The 14,607-nt window shown below is 50.9% G+C and overlaps 1 protein-coding gene across 7 annotated transcripts in view; it reads right to left on the bottom strand.

Annotated features, from left to right (window-relative positions):
* Nucleotides 1-14,607, bottom strand: part of Prdm16 (PR/SET domain 16) — a 318,204-nt gene that overhangs the window by 211,638 nt on the left and 91,959 nt on the right. The window lies entirely within an intron of this gene.

Below are 14,607 nucleotides of genomic sequence, written 5' to 3'. Positions count from 1 at the left end.
GGTAGAAGCTTCCTCTGCAGCCCAGGATGAGCTGCCCAGTTCTGCTATGGAGAAGCTGAGGCAAAGCTGTCCTGGGGACAGTGAAATATTTACTGTGAAATCATTCCAGTGCTTGTCTGTAGCCCCGGAGACTGGTGAACTGGGATAGTTTTGAGAAAATACAGAATCTGGGTTCATGTGAGATTTGCCAAAAATGGCCACCCCAGCACAAGACTACTCCAGATGCTGCACTGGACTCGCCAGGTTCTGGACAAGGTTCCTGTAAATTCCTGGTGACCTCAAGACAGGTCAGGAATAGCTGAGGTCACAGGCATGAGCATGGTTGGTGCCTGTACGTCACAGGACTGAGCAAAAGGAAGAGGACAGCAGCTTATTTGTGGGGGATGGGCTTTTCTCTAGGGGCCCGTCGTAACCAAAGGCTGATGTCAAGTTGAACATAACAGAGGCACCTTGGCACAGGAAGGCTGTAAAGGTATTGGACAGGAGGGGTCTAAGAGGGCAAAAAGAGATCAGGCAGGAAGGAAAATGAAAGTTCCTGGCATCTACCCCATGGCACCTCAAACACGGTGAAGGACTGGAAGGAGTCGGAAGGGCAGACCAGCCCAAGGCCCCAGCAATATGAATAAGCAAATGGCCAAACTGTGTTCTGTCTGCACCAGGGGTTATCCACCAAGGGCAGGAAGCCCACCTTGTTGCAATGGGGACAGACCTCGGAAGCATACAAACTGCCTGGAACCCTCGGGGCCTTGTCCTATAGCACATTACTTCAAACCATCCTGGTGTGCTCAGGCATACCTGCATTCATTTTTCCTCTCTAGCTTTGACTTTGTCCCCACTGACCAGCATCTTCCCTTTCCCTGCTCCTCCCCCGTGGCTGTGTCAGGCCAGCCACCCTGACTGGACCATTCCCCGATGCCTAGGCCATGCGCACACGGTAAACATCACACCACTGTAGCCTGTAAATCCCGACTCATCCCCCCAATGTAAAATCATATTCCTCCTGTAAAGTCCCGCTCGTTGTTCCAGTATGTACACAGATGGAAACACCACTTTGTCTTGTCACAAGACGATCACGACTCGACCACTAAAACTTTAAAAAATGTATTCTGTAAAATGGAAGGCCAACACCGTGCTTCTTCAAAGCATCTGGAAAGAGGCAGATCTGTAAAGATTGTGAGGGGCTGGGGAGTGGTGGCTAATAGGGGCCACTCTCCTGTGGGTGGTGAGAATGTTCCAGAATTAAACAGAGGTAGAAGTTGGTTGCAAAACGCAGCAAAGTGTGCTAAGAGCCACCGAGTCGAATGCTTTAAGATGGACACTCTCTGTGCTGAGAACTTGACCTCAGTCAGTGCAGAAAGCCAGAGGTGGGGAGGTGGGGCCTCACAGAATGGCTCCTTGCTCAGCCTGCTGACCCCTGATCCAGATCTCCCAGGTCAGTTCCGTCCTGCCACGGGTCTGCTGACCTGTGGAAGTTACCCAGGAGCCATGTCCCATGCCCATCCCTGCTCCTTGACGTTGGCTGGTGAAACAGGAGCCTCCAGGGAGACAAGAACTTTTCAAGTACAAGGGGGAAAGAAAAAAAAAAAAAAGATTTCAGATTCCCCACGTTGGCTGCAAACAAACCGGCTGGGGAAGTAACAAAATGTTTTCTTTCAAAAGAAACTGAAGTCTTGGGGGGAAAAAAATCATGCCGATAACACTTATTTAATTTAGCAGCATTCACAGAAGTAATGACTATGTTTTAAGTGGGCAACGGTTCTTTTTTAATTGGCTGGTGGGATCCTTTCAGGGGCTCGGCAACATGAAGGCAACACAGCTCCCTCCGCCCAAAGCCTGGTGTTGTTTAGGTTTGAAAGAACACCCCCGTAAACCTTCCCGTTGCCTGTGTGAGGCAGAAAGGTAAATTAGAAGGGGGGGTAATTAACAAGCCACCTTATTATTCAGAACTACACAGAGCTCACAAACAAAGTCGTGCTGGAAGCCCACGTTCCCCATGAAGTGTTCCTTAACTCTTTCCGGGCGCCGATGCCATCTGCCCTCCGGAGTGGCTAGGAAGCAGAGGAGTCCTTCAGGAGCTCTGACGGGTCCAAGGAGAGCGCAATGTCCCCATCCGGTGTATGGCCACCTCAGGGCTATTTCTTTTTTCTTTCCTTGTTTTCAGTTTGAGTTCTACTTCCTCAGACCCCTCACCTACTCAGAGAAACCATCCACTTTAAAAATGGCCCTAACTGGAGGCCCAGCAAACAGCTGGAGAGAAGGCAGTGTTTCCTGCCGATTAGAGGTAGGCCTTTGCCCTGGTGCAGCCTCCTGTGCCCAGGTGGTCATGAGGTTAAGTGACAGCTTCCTTCTTTCCATTCTGCTGTTCTCTCCCCTGCACTGGGGAGAGAGCTTTGTTCATGGGTGGGCACTGAAGGTTCAGGAGGCTAAATGAGTGTGCACGGCATGTATTTTGAGAAAGGATGCAGGAAGGGATCTGTAGGCCCTGAAGAAGTAGTCCCCTGCTCTGAATCTTTCTTTCTCATGAGCTCCAGGTAAGACGTCCTCAGAGATGAAAGCCCTTCTGCCCAGGGTGGACAGGCATATTCTTCAGAGTGGGTCCCTGTATTCCAGCCCCAGTCTAAGCATCTGGAATGCCAGATGCGTTTTCCAGACCATGTTCTTGTCCAGGTAGAAGAGCAGTGGCCAAGGACATGGGCACTTTTTGACTGTGTCTGGGAGACTGGATATCACTGAATGGTTGGGAGGACTACAGTCTTTGTTTGGACCTTGTAATGGCTTCATGTGAAGATTCTTGGTTGGGGATGTCATTCATAAAATGTTAAACACGGAGGGGAGGGTACAGGGAGCAGTGTGTCTCAGTGATAGTTACCTCTGCACTTCATCCTAGAAGCACCTGCTGGATGCCCTGGTCTCCAGCCTAGCCTGTTCCTAGTGAACTCCATACCAAGCCCCTCTAACACCATGCCAGCCAATGTTCCAGTGACCATCGTAACCCTATGGTGAGGATCAGACCTCAACTCCTCCCCAGAACCAGGGAAGCATCTGTCAGCTGGGAACCCACCACGACCTTGTCTTCCACTCCCCTTCGGAGTCTATCCAACTTGGGTTTTAGTGTTGGGTCTCTTTTGACCTCAGACGAGGGGGCTTTCTGTCCCCTCAGAATACAAACCATGTCTTTTCAGAAGCCTCACTGAAGAACAAACATGGATGGGAAACCAAGGCCTAGAAAAATGAGAGAGAGAGAGAGAGAGAGAGAGAGAGAGAGAGAGAGAGAGAGAGAGAAACAGACAGAGAGATAGAGATAGAAGCAGAGGCAGTGAGGCAGAGAGACAGAGGCAGATGGGAGACCGAGAGACAGCAAACTGTGCTCACAGGCTGAACTCTGGGACAGTTTGTTAAACAATAGCATCAACCAGCAGCAGAGGGCCTGTCACGGTATCCCCTAGACTGGGGCTCTGCATCAGACATGCCAGTAACATCTGTAAAGGGTGGTCACTGACTGTCCTGCCACCAACAGGCAGATTTAAACCTTAATCAGCGGCCAGAGGGAGTCTGAGGAATTTTCCCAGTCGATGGATCTCTACAGTTCCTGTTTTATTGTGAGGTCAGGTTTAAAGGAGAAGTCATCTTGCTTGAAGGCTTGGAGCAGGCAGTGTGAAAGTCACACAGGGTAGTGATGGCAACAGAAGTGCTTCTGCCCATCAGCCAGGCAGTCAGGGCAGAGTGTGCGTGCGTGCGTGTGTGCGTGCGTGTATGTGAGCATGTGCATATATGTGCCTGTGTGTGTATGCATGTGTGCACATGTGCACGTGCTTGTGTACATATATGCATGTGCCTGTGTGTACACATATGCATGTGTGTGCATGTGTGCATGTGTTCTCATAGGTGCATATACACATGTGTGCACACATGGGGAGTGTGCCTCTGTGTGTGGTCATGTAGTCATGTGTACCTGTGTACGTGTGTGTGTGTGTACATGTGTATGTGAGCATGTGCATGTATGTGCCTGTGTGTGTATGCATGTATGCACATGCATATGTGCCTGTGTGTGTACTTGTATGTGTGCACATGTGCACATGCATGTGTACATATATGCATGTGCCTGTGTGTATGCATATGCATGTGTGTGCATGTGTGCATGTGTTCTCATATGTGCATATACACATGTGTGCACACGTGGGGGGTGTGCCTGTGTGTGTGGTCATGTGTAACCTGTGTACGTGTGTACGTGTGTGTGTGTGTGTGTGTGTGTGTATACAAATGTGTGGGCACATGAGAGCTTCATTTGAGCATGTGTGTATGTGAGCACAGGTAATGGTGGGGAACCCTGAAAACAGGTCCTTGCGGCCTATGCAGTTCAATTGCTTTCTGCCTGGAGGGTTCTGGAGGAAAGATGGAAGGATGACAGAAGCCCCTAACTGCATACTCAGCAAGCACTAGGTGGAGGCTCTGAGAGGCTCCTAGGGTACCCTGATAGGACCTGGATGGTGCTGTGGGTGATCCTCACTGCTGGGAGGTGAGACCTCTCCTGAAGGCAACTACAGACCTTAGCTGGTACCTCCCTCAGGAGGATCAGACCAGTCTCTTCAACTCACTGTTCTCTCAGGATGCTGCCAACTGGCTACAGGAATATTCTGACTTTATTATGTACCCCCAAACAGTGGCATGCATCACCTCCAGATCATAGGGCACACGCCCATACCAGCTGTGCCCAGAAAGGAAGACAGCACACTAACACGGGCAAGTCAACCTTCAAGATTAAAGAAGTCAAACCAAGTGTTCACTCAGCTCAGCAACAACAAGACGGGTGTCTCCTAGAAATGGAGGAGGCAGAAAGGGGGATCAGGACCGTAGGACAGAGCCTTCTAAAGAGGACACAATCTCAGATCTGGGGTGTCCAGGACAGGTCCTGAGAAGGTGCAACAGTGCTTATAAGAGGTGCGGAGTGTTTGGGTCAGGACAAGGTGGCCGTTTGTGATCTGCACCTTGACTGTGGTGGGAACACAGCCCCACCCTGGGACGCAGACCAGCGTACATGGCACATGCTGTGAGTGAGTCTCTGGGTGTTGTCGACATCCGCAACCTGTGCTCATGGAACGGGATGCCCCGGAGGAGCTCCACAGTTGGCAGAACTGTGCAGCAGGCTCACTGACCTGTGTTCTCGGTTTTAGAAAAACTCAAGGCCATAAGCAGAAGGCAGATGGAAAGCCACAGGGCTAAGAACCCTGCACCACCATACATTTCCACTAATTTCTTTATCACACACATGCAAAGGAAAGTGTCGATGCCAGGAGGGTCTACACAGTAAGAATGTTCAAAAGTGGATATGGGTAGGCAGCAACCTGGGCTTTAGCCCCTGGTTCCTGCTAGGTCCTTGAGGCACCTAACAGCTCACCCTTAACTCTTTCAGTCTTGCTTAGAACCAGAAAACAGCAATACCAGATCAGTCCATACTCTTCCCTCTCTCTAAGGAAATCAGACCAAGCAAGGTGGGGTAGAAAGATACCCAGGACATAGTGCATCAATCTGTGAGTAGGTGTGTGTGTGTGTGTGTGTGTGTGTGTGTGTGTGCGCACATGTGCGCATGCATGTGCGTGTGCGCATGCATGTGCGTGTACGTGTGTGTGTGTGTGTGTGTGTCTGTGTCTGTGTCTGTGTCTGTGTGTGTGTTAGTGGTGGTTTGCATGAGAATAGCCCCTCATCAGCTCATATATTTGAATATTTATGGAACTGTTTTGGGAAGGACTAGGGGGAAGAGGTATGTCACTGGGGGTGGCTTTGGGGCTTTAAAAGCCCAGGCCAGGCCCAGTCTCTGGCTCTCTGCCTCCATCTTCCAGATCCAGATGTAAACTCTCAGCTACTGCTCTAAGTACCATGCCTGCTTCCCCGCTGCCGTGCTCCCTGCCATAACAGCCATAGACTCTCGCCTTCTGAAACTGTAAGCAATGCCTCAATTAAATGATTCCTTTTATAAGTTGCCAGTTTATTCTGTCTCTTCATGGCAACAGAGAGTTAACTATGACAGTGCTCTTAAATTTTACACCCACTGTACCACACTGGCTGCTTAATCCAAGCCTAACACTATGGTAAGAGCCCAGGAAGGACATTTACTCTCTCTAGAATTCTGCATAATTTATTTAGGCCCATGATATAGAAAGGTACCGTTCCATGTATAGAGTTAGATGTGGGATCTCAGAAGACGGGCACCTCTAGACTAAGACTTCAGTGGATCTAAAATGTGAATTTTTTAGAACCTTTATCACCTTGCATTAATTGCATCTCATGGTGTCACTGAGCATGCAAAAACAAACAAACAAACAAACAAAAACAAAACAAACAAAAAACCAAACAACCGTCCAGGTCTTCCAGTGAGCTGAGGCTCTACCATCAAGAAAGGCAGTGAGTGTCTCAAAGGGGCCGAGGAAATGTTTCTCAACAATCCAGAGCTTCCTGACTAAGAGGCCCTGCTTGGGACCCTGGAGCCCTGAGGTCATGATGGCTTATTATGAGTTTCCTGAGAGACGGCTACGAATAGCTATATTAACTGAAGTAGAAGGTGGCTGAACCCCCTCTGACCCAGGACAGGATTCTCCTCATCCTGAGAGCCCCAAACCTTGTCTTGATCCCATCAGTTCCCAAACAACTGTCCTGGAAAGAGACTCAGCATGTGCTTCCTGCACAGATATTGCCTTCTCGCTGATTCATGGGAGACAGAGCCTCTGAGAGTAACACAGCCCATTGAGGGGCCCACAGCAAGGGACAGAACAGACTATGCTGACGGCCAGAATCCCACTGACCCACCTGAGCCCTGTCCTCCCATCACAAACCTGAGTGCTATTCTTTGTCTAGGTCATTGTCTTATCTTGGTGGGTATCTGCTCTGTATCACTCACAAGCCACAGAGCAGAAAAGTCAGGGACCTGGGAAGAACTCGCATCCCAGAATCCACCTGGGTACTTTTACCACTGGTGGGTGGCTGATGGGTTCCTCTCAGGACAGACTCTGGCTGGGCTTCCTTGAGGTTTTTCCTCTACTGGGACACACACATGCATGATGTCCATGCAGGGTCTGTCTCTGTCTCTGTCTCTGTCTCTGTCTCTCTCTCTTTCTGTCATGTACATACACACATGCATGCACACACAAGACACAGAGAAACAGAAACACTCATATACACACACAAACACACACAAGGACACACGCACACAGGCACACGTACACATGTAGGCACACACAGTACACACACAGGCACGCACACATACACATAGACATACAGGTATGCAAATGTGTGCACACACATGCATGCATACAGGCACACACATACACACCGGAGCACATACACATAGGTGTGCACTCATGCACACATGCACAACACACATGCATGTGAACAGGCACACACACACACACTCCCCTGGAGGAAAAAAAAAATCCCTGAGCCTATCCAGAAGCACAGACTGAACAGTGACCTTTGGTACATACCACGATTTTTTTCTGGGTCACATTCACCCCCATCCTGTAAGTTTAGAAACAGAAGCAGCTAAAGAGGGATGGTGCCTTGAGGTGAGTCCACCAGGCCAGATGGAGTGAGGACTGAGGGGCACCCAGCAATCTTCCCTGTCCCCACTCTATGACAAGCCCTATGGCCACTGTCCTGAAGTCAGGGGGTCAATGACCCACAGTCCTCATCTGATTGGATGGTGACTCTGAATGGCTACTACTGTCTTTCCTAAAAAGAAGAGAGAAGAAAGGAGGGGCAAGACCCCTGCATGTACAAGCAGCTCCAGAAGGGGACTTGGGTGGGTGGCCTGTCTTGCTCATGCATATAAAAATGGACAACCTTTCCTGGTGAGGTCATGCAGACTGGCTGCAGCCTACTGATCACTCCACACCCATCATAACCACCCCCAGGGTCCAGGAACCCCACAAAGAATTCCTGATATATTTTATAAATTGCAGGCCCTCAGGAGTCCTGTCCTAGACTCTGCCCACTGCTGCTGGGCAGGGCCATGGAGGACACCACCCTCATGGTCATCCTCAGAGGACGTAAGCAGCTGTCGTGGCAGTGGCCCTTAGACCTGACCAGCTCTTTGGAGCTCATAACTTCCTACTGTACAGCTGAGATCAGACCGCATACCCTGAGTATGCAGGGGTATGAGAGGGGTGTGTGGTGGCCAGAGCCAGCCTGTTGGCTTCCTAGCAGCTCCTGGCCCCTCCATCCCTACCCAGGAGCCTATCCTTCTAAACTCAGGGCTAGGGGGCTAGCTCTGCACAAGCCATCTGACCCAGCCCCATAAGGCACAGTCAGAGGTAATGTGCACCACTGACCAGTGCGTGCTCTTTCCCTGTAGGGTTTATAGCTGCATTTGTCAGAAAGCTGCAAGGCTTGTGGTTTCATGTGGGTAGCTCATCACCCTGTTTGGCAGAACAGTAGACCCTAGTCTGAAGGCTCTTTTCCAAGCTTCCTGGGGGTCAGGGGCCCAGTACAGAGTTGAAGGGTCAAAGGGAGTCTGCTCAGAATTACCCAGAACTGACCTGGAAGCAAAGGAAAAGCCATGCCATGCTCTGAAGAAACGAAAGCCTGCCTGAGACAAGGTACACCTCAAATGTCTCAGAAATCACCTAAGTCTCTGCACTCATCACCCCCTCAACACTGTAGGCAGAGAGAAGATTCACACACCCTTCCACAGAATGATGAGCAATGGTTTCAGTAAAACCCAACCCTGGCTATGCCTTGTAAGTATCTTTTTAAAGGGAATACGGTGGTGGCCATGTGCCACAAGCACCACATCTTCCAGAGGAGCGGCCACTTGGCAAGACAACAACGATCTGAAGCTGCCATCCTGCAAGCCAGCAGCAAGGAGTCCTGACATGCTTTCTCTTGAACAAAGTAGCATGACCAACCACAGGGCACCCCACCCAAAAGGTATCTCAAGTTAGCTTAAGCAGAATTTAACACCCACTGATCAATTCTTATGTAATACATGGGGCCACAGAAGTGAGACCATACTTCAGGATGGCTAACACTAAGTCATTGAAGAAACGGTCCCCATTGGCCACATGACATCAAACTTTGGAAGTCGCTGAGATGACCTGAGGGGGTCCTACAATATCCTGTCTCTCCTTGGTTCTGTCTGCTCCTGTCAGGTCTCCTGGATACTGCTAGCATTAATTTAGGCTCACTATCTGGAGAGTCACTACCTGAAGAGCGACACACCCCAGGAGCAGTGAGCGCTGCTGAGTTGAAGGAAAAGGGCAGACCCTGTTTGGTCTCCAGGTCTGCAGGAGCCACTGAGGGACGCAGAGGCAGACATTATTCTCAGGGGTCAATGAGAGGTCTTTAAATCTAATGGGGGATTTCTGCACAGCCACTGTGAGAGACAAATCAGACATAGACGCTTCAGCCAGAGGGTTCTGGGATGCCAGAGGAGTTTCCTGAAAACTCACTCCCAAAAATGGGTTCTTAGGAAGGGATGCCCAGGAGTTGATCGGCTCCCATATGCCTGCGCCCTCTGTTTTTGAAACACCCTGTACTACATCGATTATCTGAAGTCCTAGGACTCAAACTCTCAAGAACATCCTGGAAAGAGGTTGTGTGCACCTCTCTCCTCACAGGGCCCTGCCTCATCTGCAGCGAGCGAGCGAGCGAGCGGCCTGTCAGCATTCTTCCAGAGCCAGGACCAATCCCAGCAGCTGTTAACACAGCAGATTAATAGGGCCAAGGAATGATGGCTCTGCAAACATGCTAAATGTTAATAATAATCAATCGCCGTTTACATTCTCAACCCTGTCCACAGGGATGGCCCCAGCTGCAAAGCTGATACAACCAAATTGCCATTAGAGCTTGGGGGAGCCTGGGTAGGTTGGTGGCTAGCTCTGGCTGACCTGAATCTGGCATGAGCTTCTCTGAGCCACTTCTCCAAAGACAGGGTATATGGAGACAACCTGGCAAGGAGCCTGGGCTGCCCACCTGGTTTCTCTATCCGGGCCAAAGTCACCCACACGACCTGGCCATCTACATGTCAGTCTCTGTCACAGTTATGAAGGGAACCAAGGACCCAACCCACAGAACTGCCTCCTCTTTGCGGATGAAGAATGAGGCAGTAACAGGCCTGTCCCTGGTGGGGGCCTGCCCTAGACTTGAGGTGGATCTCTGGACACCCTTAGTAATGGCTAGGTCACTCAGGTCTTCAAGCCCAAATACCTCAGAATGCGGCTTTACTTAGAAATAAATTCTCTGTAAATGTACAGATTAAAGATGAGATGTTAGACTGGATTGTAACCCAGAGTGAGTCTTGGGAAGAATATAACCCTGCCATACCTAAACTACAGACTTTCAGCTTACATCACCCAGCCAATGACAGTTTGTTCCACTGGTTCCAGAAACCACACTGGAAAGCCCTTCCTGCAGCCATGAGTGTTTTTTGTTCTTTTCTATTCAACCCATTTTACAGACAAAGAGGCCACAAACTGAGGATGAAGAGCTAGCCCTAGAAGCAGATGGCTGAGCCCAAGCAGCACATGCTAACCTAGGGTGTCCTGTGACTACCCCTCCTAGTGTCTGAGCCACCTGCTCAGACAAACCCCAGCCTACCTCAAAGAAATCGCATGCCTTTGGGCTCAAAGCTAACCAAATCTATCCAAAGAGGAGGCATGGTAAACAGCCAGGCCCACCCTGCCCCACCCCCACTCCTGTGCAGCACAGGACCAGCACACAGCCCACCGAGGTCCAGAAGCCCAGGGCCAGCAACCTGAACCCAGCCCTTACGAGGACCATGGAAGGGTCTGGCCAGCCCTGGCCACCTGGCCCCACTTAAAGCTGATGCATTATTCCAAGATGATTATTTGTCCTGCAATGCTCTGGGGACACCGAGCTCTGCGGCAAACCCCGCATCTTCCATTTCCTGGCCGCCTCCATCGCCCGGGGCAGGCGCTGAATGACTGTGATGTCTCTGTAATTTTTATCAAGGCTTGTTCCTGGTAAAAAGCCTCTTTGTTTCAGAGAGATGTGATTTGGCCTTTTTCTTCCTCTCCTTTATTCCTTCGTTAATATACCACTTCCCCGAGCCCCGGGGGCAGCGAGGTAGCCCACGGATCGCTCAAATCTTAGTGTTTTTTTCTTCTAAATCACAGCAAGGCTCCCTGGCCCTGCTGAGCCCCGCATGAGTTGGCGGGCTGAGCGGGTACCCTCCTTAACCCTTTGCCTCCTGAATGGTCAACATGCTGTCACCTCAGATTTCAGGGTGGGAGGGCTGGCTACAAACACCAGCTCTGAAACCTCCAACGCAGGCAGTGGGACAGTCTTTATAAACGACTGGAGTAAGGATGAAGCGGGGCTCGGTGGCCCAGACCCAGCCTGACGTGGCAAGGCCCTAATTTCTACACCCAGCAGTGAAGATAGAAAATTTAAATTTACCGGTGGCAGAATACACATCACATAAAGTCTACCGTCTTAGCTACAGATCTTCTAGCGACAGATCAGTGACATTAAGTGCCCACGCTGGGAAGCACAGCCCATTCACGCGGGTCCTCCTCTTGAACACTTCCTATGTTGGATCTGAAACTCTGTGTCCATTAAATACCAACCCCCCACTTCCCTCTTCAGTTCTGAACAGTCACCATTTTGCTGTCTTTATGAATCAGACTCCTCTAGGAACCAGATGTAAGCAGACTCGAGCAGGACTTGACCTTTGCAGATAGGCTTATCTCACCGAGCACCTTGTCCTCAAGGTCCCTCCCGTGTTGCAGGGTGCATTGTCACTAACTTCCTTTCCGGGTCTGAGTGGTGCCCTGCTGTAGGAGTCGACCGTGCTTGACTCCATAGACACAGTTGCTTCCACCCTCTGACTGGTGTGAATAAGGCAAGGGTGAACACGGGTGTGTCTCTGGACACTTGGTTTAACAGGCTCTTCCCCCAGAGTGAAGCCTGCTTCTGGCCAACAGCTGCTGTTCTCCTGAAATGATGAGGTGAGGAGAAGATGCCCACTTCACCATCCTACCCTCGGCTGATTGTCCTCTCCCACAGTTGGCTAGGCAGTTCCTCCAATTTGTCCTGTGGCCATCTAGTGTGACTGGCTTATACAATGGGCACCCCATTCTGGAGCACAGTGGCTCCACGTCAGAAATCCAAGCTCTGCTCTCCTGGCTGAGTTGCTATTTGGGGGTTTTGTGCTTAGAAGATTCCTAGTCCTTCACAATTGAGGGAAAGCAAGCTCTACTCAGTCAGCCACTCCTGAGTACTTAGCTAGACTTGCTCAGGCAGTTCAGAGTTCTCTAGGACTTTCTAAATAGAGTCAACCAGAGCCCAGGAGGGACTTGGGCCTACTCAGTCTAAAGGGGCCTACAGGAGAGAACTCGGGCATGGTCAAGCTTGGGAAACCGAGTTCTTCATACCCACCAGATCTAGAAGCCATGATGGAATACTTGGGAGATGAAATACTGGAATTACACCTTTCCCAGAATCCGCACCTGCCTGCTGCAGGGTCCCAGAGAAGGCTCCAGGCCATTGGGTACTGCACTGTGCTTGGCCAGGGCAAGCTGAATGTGTTGTCCTGTGAGTTCGCCTGCTCTCTGCTTTGTTTTCCTGCCTCTCTGGCCCCAGCAGCACGTTGGAGGAGCAAGGGGTTAAATGCTGAGCAAACGCTATGACAACTGTCACCAAACTATTTATAGACACATTTATCTCTGTAGCTCCTACCAGCCAGCCTGTGGCTGCCATTCACAGGCCAGAGTAAGGTCGCAAGTAAACCCATATGCCTCAAGAAAATGGGGGTGAAGTGGCAGGGCGGGAGGGCCTACCCTCTGCCTGGAAGGCTGGCTTCAGGAAATGCGGGTATTGGGATTGGCTTGCCATTTTCCCAAGCTGCTCTTAGGGGTAGGGTGAGTCCAGCAGGCTCTCTTCATCGGGTGGACAGTGGGAGGGTGAGTGATTCTGAGTGATTGGCACCATGAGGCAGGGGACGAAAGGTGATGCTTTCTGAGCCTTTTCTTCTGTGGCCTAGGCTGTAGACAGGGCAAGCCTCAGGTTCTCAAATAGCTATGAATGCTTGGTGAAGCAGGGGTCAGCATCAAGGAGGGGCACGGGTCAGCACGTTCACTGGCCTTCAGCCTTGATACTGGGAGGCAGCTGGAGTGGCTCTGTTGTCTGCGTTGGACCTGGGTCCTCAGTGTTCCTCTTGCACACTCCCAGACTCCACCTCTTCTGGGCACTATGGCCACTGGCTCTGTGCCCTGCTCTGGCCTCCCACCAAATCAGGGGGAAAAAGCTACAGATGCCGAGCCTCTCTGCCACCAGGGCTGGGGCAGGGGGCCACCAAGAGGCTTTATGGGAACACAGTGCCACCTTGTGACCTGGCTCCCAGGGGCCAGACAAATAGTTTGGGGGGACTGAATTTCCTGGGGGGGGGGCCTCGTTCTTTCTTTCTTTCTTTCTTTCTTTCTTTCCTTTTTTTTTTTTCTCCCTCCAAATGCTGTCTGCAGGCTGGGGCGGAGTCTGGTGTTTGAAGGGATGAGGGACCAGCCTGAGAGCACCCCTCCCTCCAAAGACCAGAACCCCCTCCCTATGGGACTGGGGGAGGTACCTTCTAGTGCTAAACCCTAAGCAGCTTCTTCCTCCTCCACTCCCCCTCCAGAAGGCTTCAGGTGAATGGCCACCCTGGCCCTCTGGCCCATTCTGTCTAATAAAGACGTTTATAGTTTTAACCATCAAATAAAGTGCTTAACTCCTCCTGGTTCTTCTCTGCTCAGCCACTCTGCAGCTTCATTTAGCAAGCCAGTGGTGAGAGTGGGGGGGGGGGGGGAAAGAGAAAGAAAAAAAATTCATTAATTTTTATTAACAGGGAGAGCCATTTGTTCCCTGTGACAATATTTGACTTGTCGAAATGATTTTCACCTCTGCCACGAGGTGCACACTCTCCACATACATCACCCGATTACTCGGAGCGCGCCGGCCGCGGTCATTAGGCAGTGAATTAACAGCAGTCCCCACCACTATTAATCACCCTGACAAAGGCGTTAGCTCGCCGCTGACCCGAGCACGGCCCACGGACACAGCAGCCCGGGAGAAGGCCATGAGCTGGGGGAGGTGACAGTGTGGTAGTGGGTGTCTGGCCTTTCCCTGCACAGCCCTTAAGATCTTGACAAAGCAAACAGAAGAGTCCCCAAGCCCTGGTGGCAGTGGTGGGGCAGCAAGGTGGAGGTGGTCCACAGGCAGCAGGGTCCCTGATGCTTTTCCTGTTTTCTTGTGACCCTCCCTGCCCAGGTGCTATAGTGACGTACTGCCCAGCCTGGGGCACAGCCTGGAAGCACAGCCACTAGCATTCTATTTTACAGTTCAGGAGACAGATACTGAGAGACCAGAACCCACCGAAGGTTGTGGCATCAAGGAGTGTCACCAGAATTCTGATCTAGGCCCAGTGACTTCCTAGTCTCCCATCTTGGCTCTTACAATTCCCACTCGAGGCCTTGAAGGGAGGCACTGGGTGACTGGAGGGTGTCCTCCACTCTGACAGGTTTCCAGAGAAGGCATATTGGTCCTACACCCAATGATGAAGCCCTAGGATCAAGAGTCTTAGGAACTGTTCTTGTGGGATTTAGTTTCTAAGCTGTGTGTGTG

Source organism: Arvicanthis niloticus, chromosome 5 (genome assembly GCF_011762505.2).
Source record: "Arvicanthis niloticus isolate mArvNil1 chromosome 5, mArvNil1.pat.X, whole genome shotgun sequence".
NCBI lineage: Eukaryota > Metazoa > Chordata > Mammalia > Rodentia > Muridae > Arvicanthis > Arvicanthis niloticus.
The sequence above is the reverse complement of the archived record's forward strand: the minus strand, read 5'-3'. Positions and strand labels throughout refer to the sequence as shown.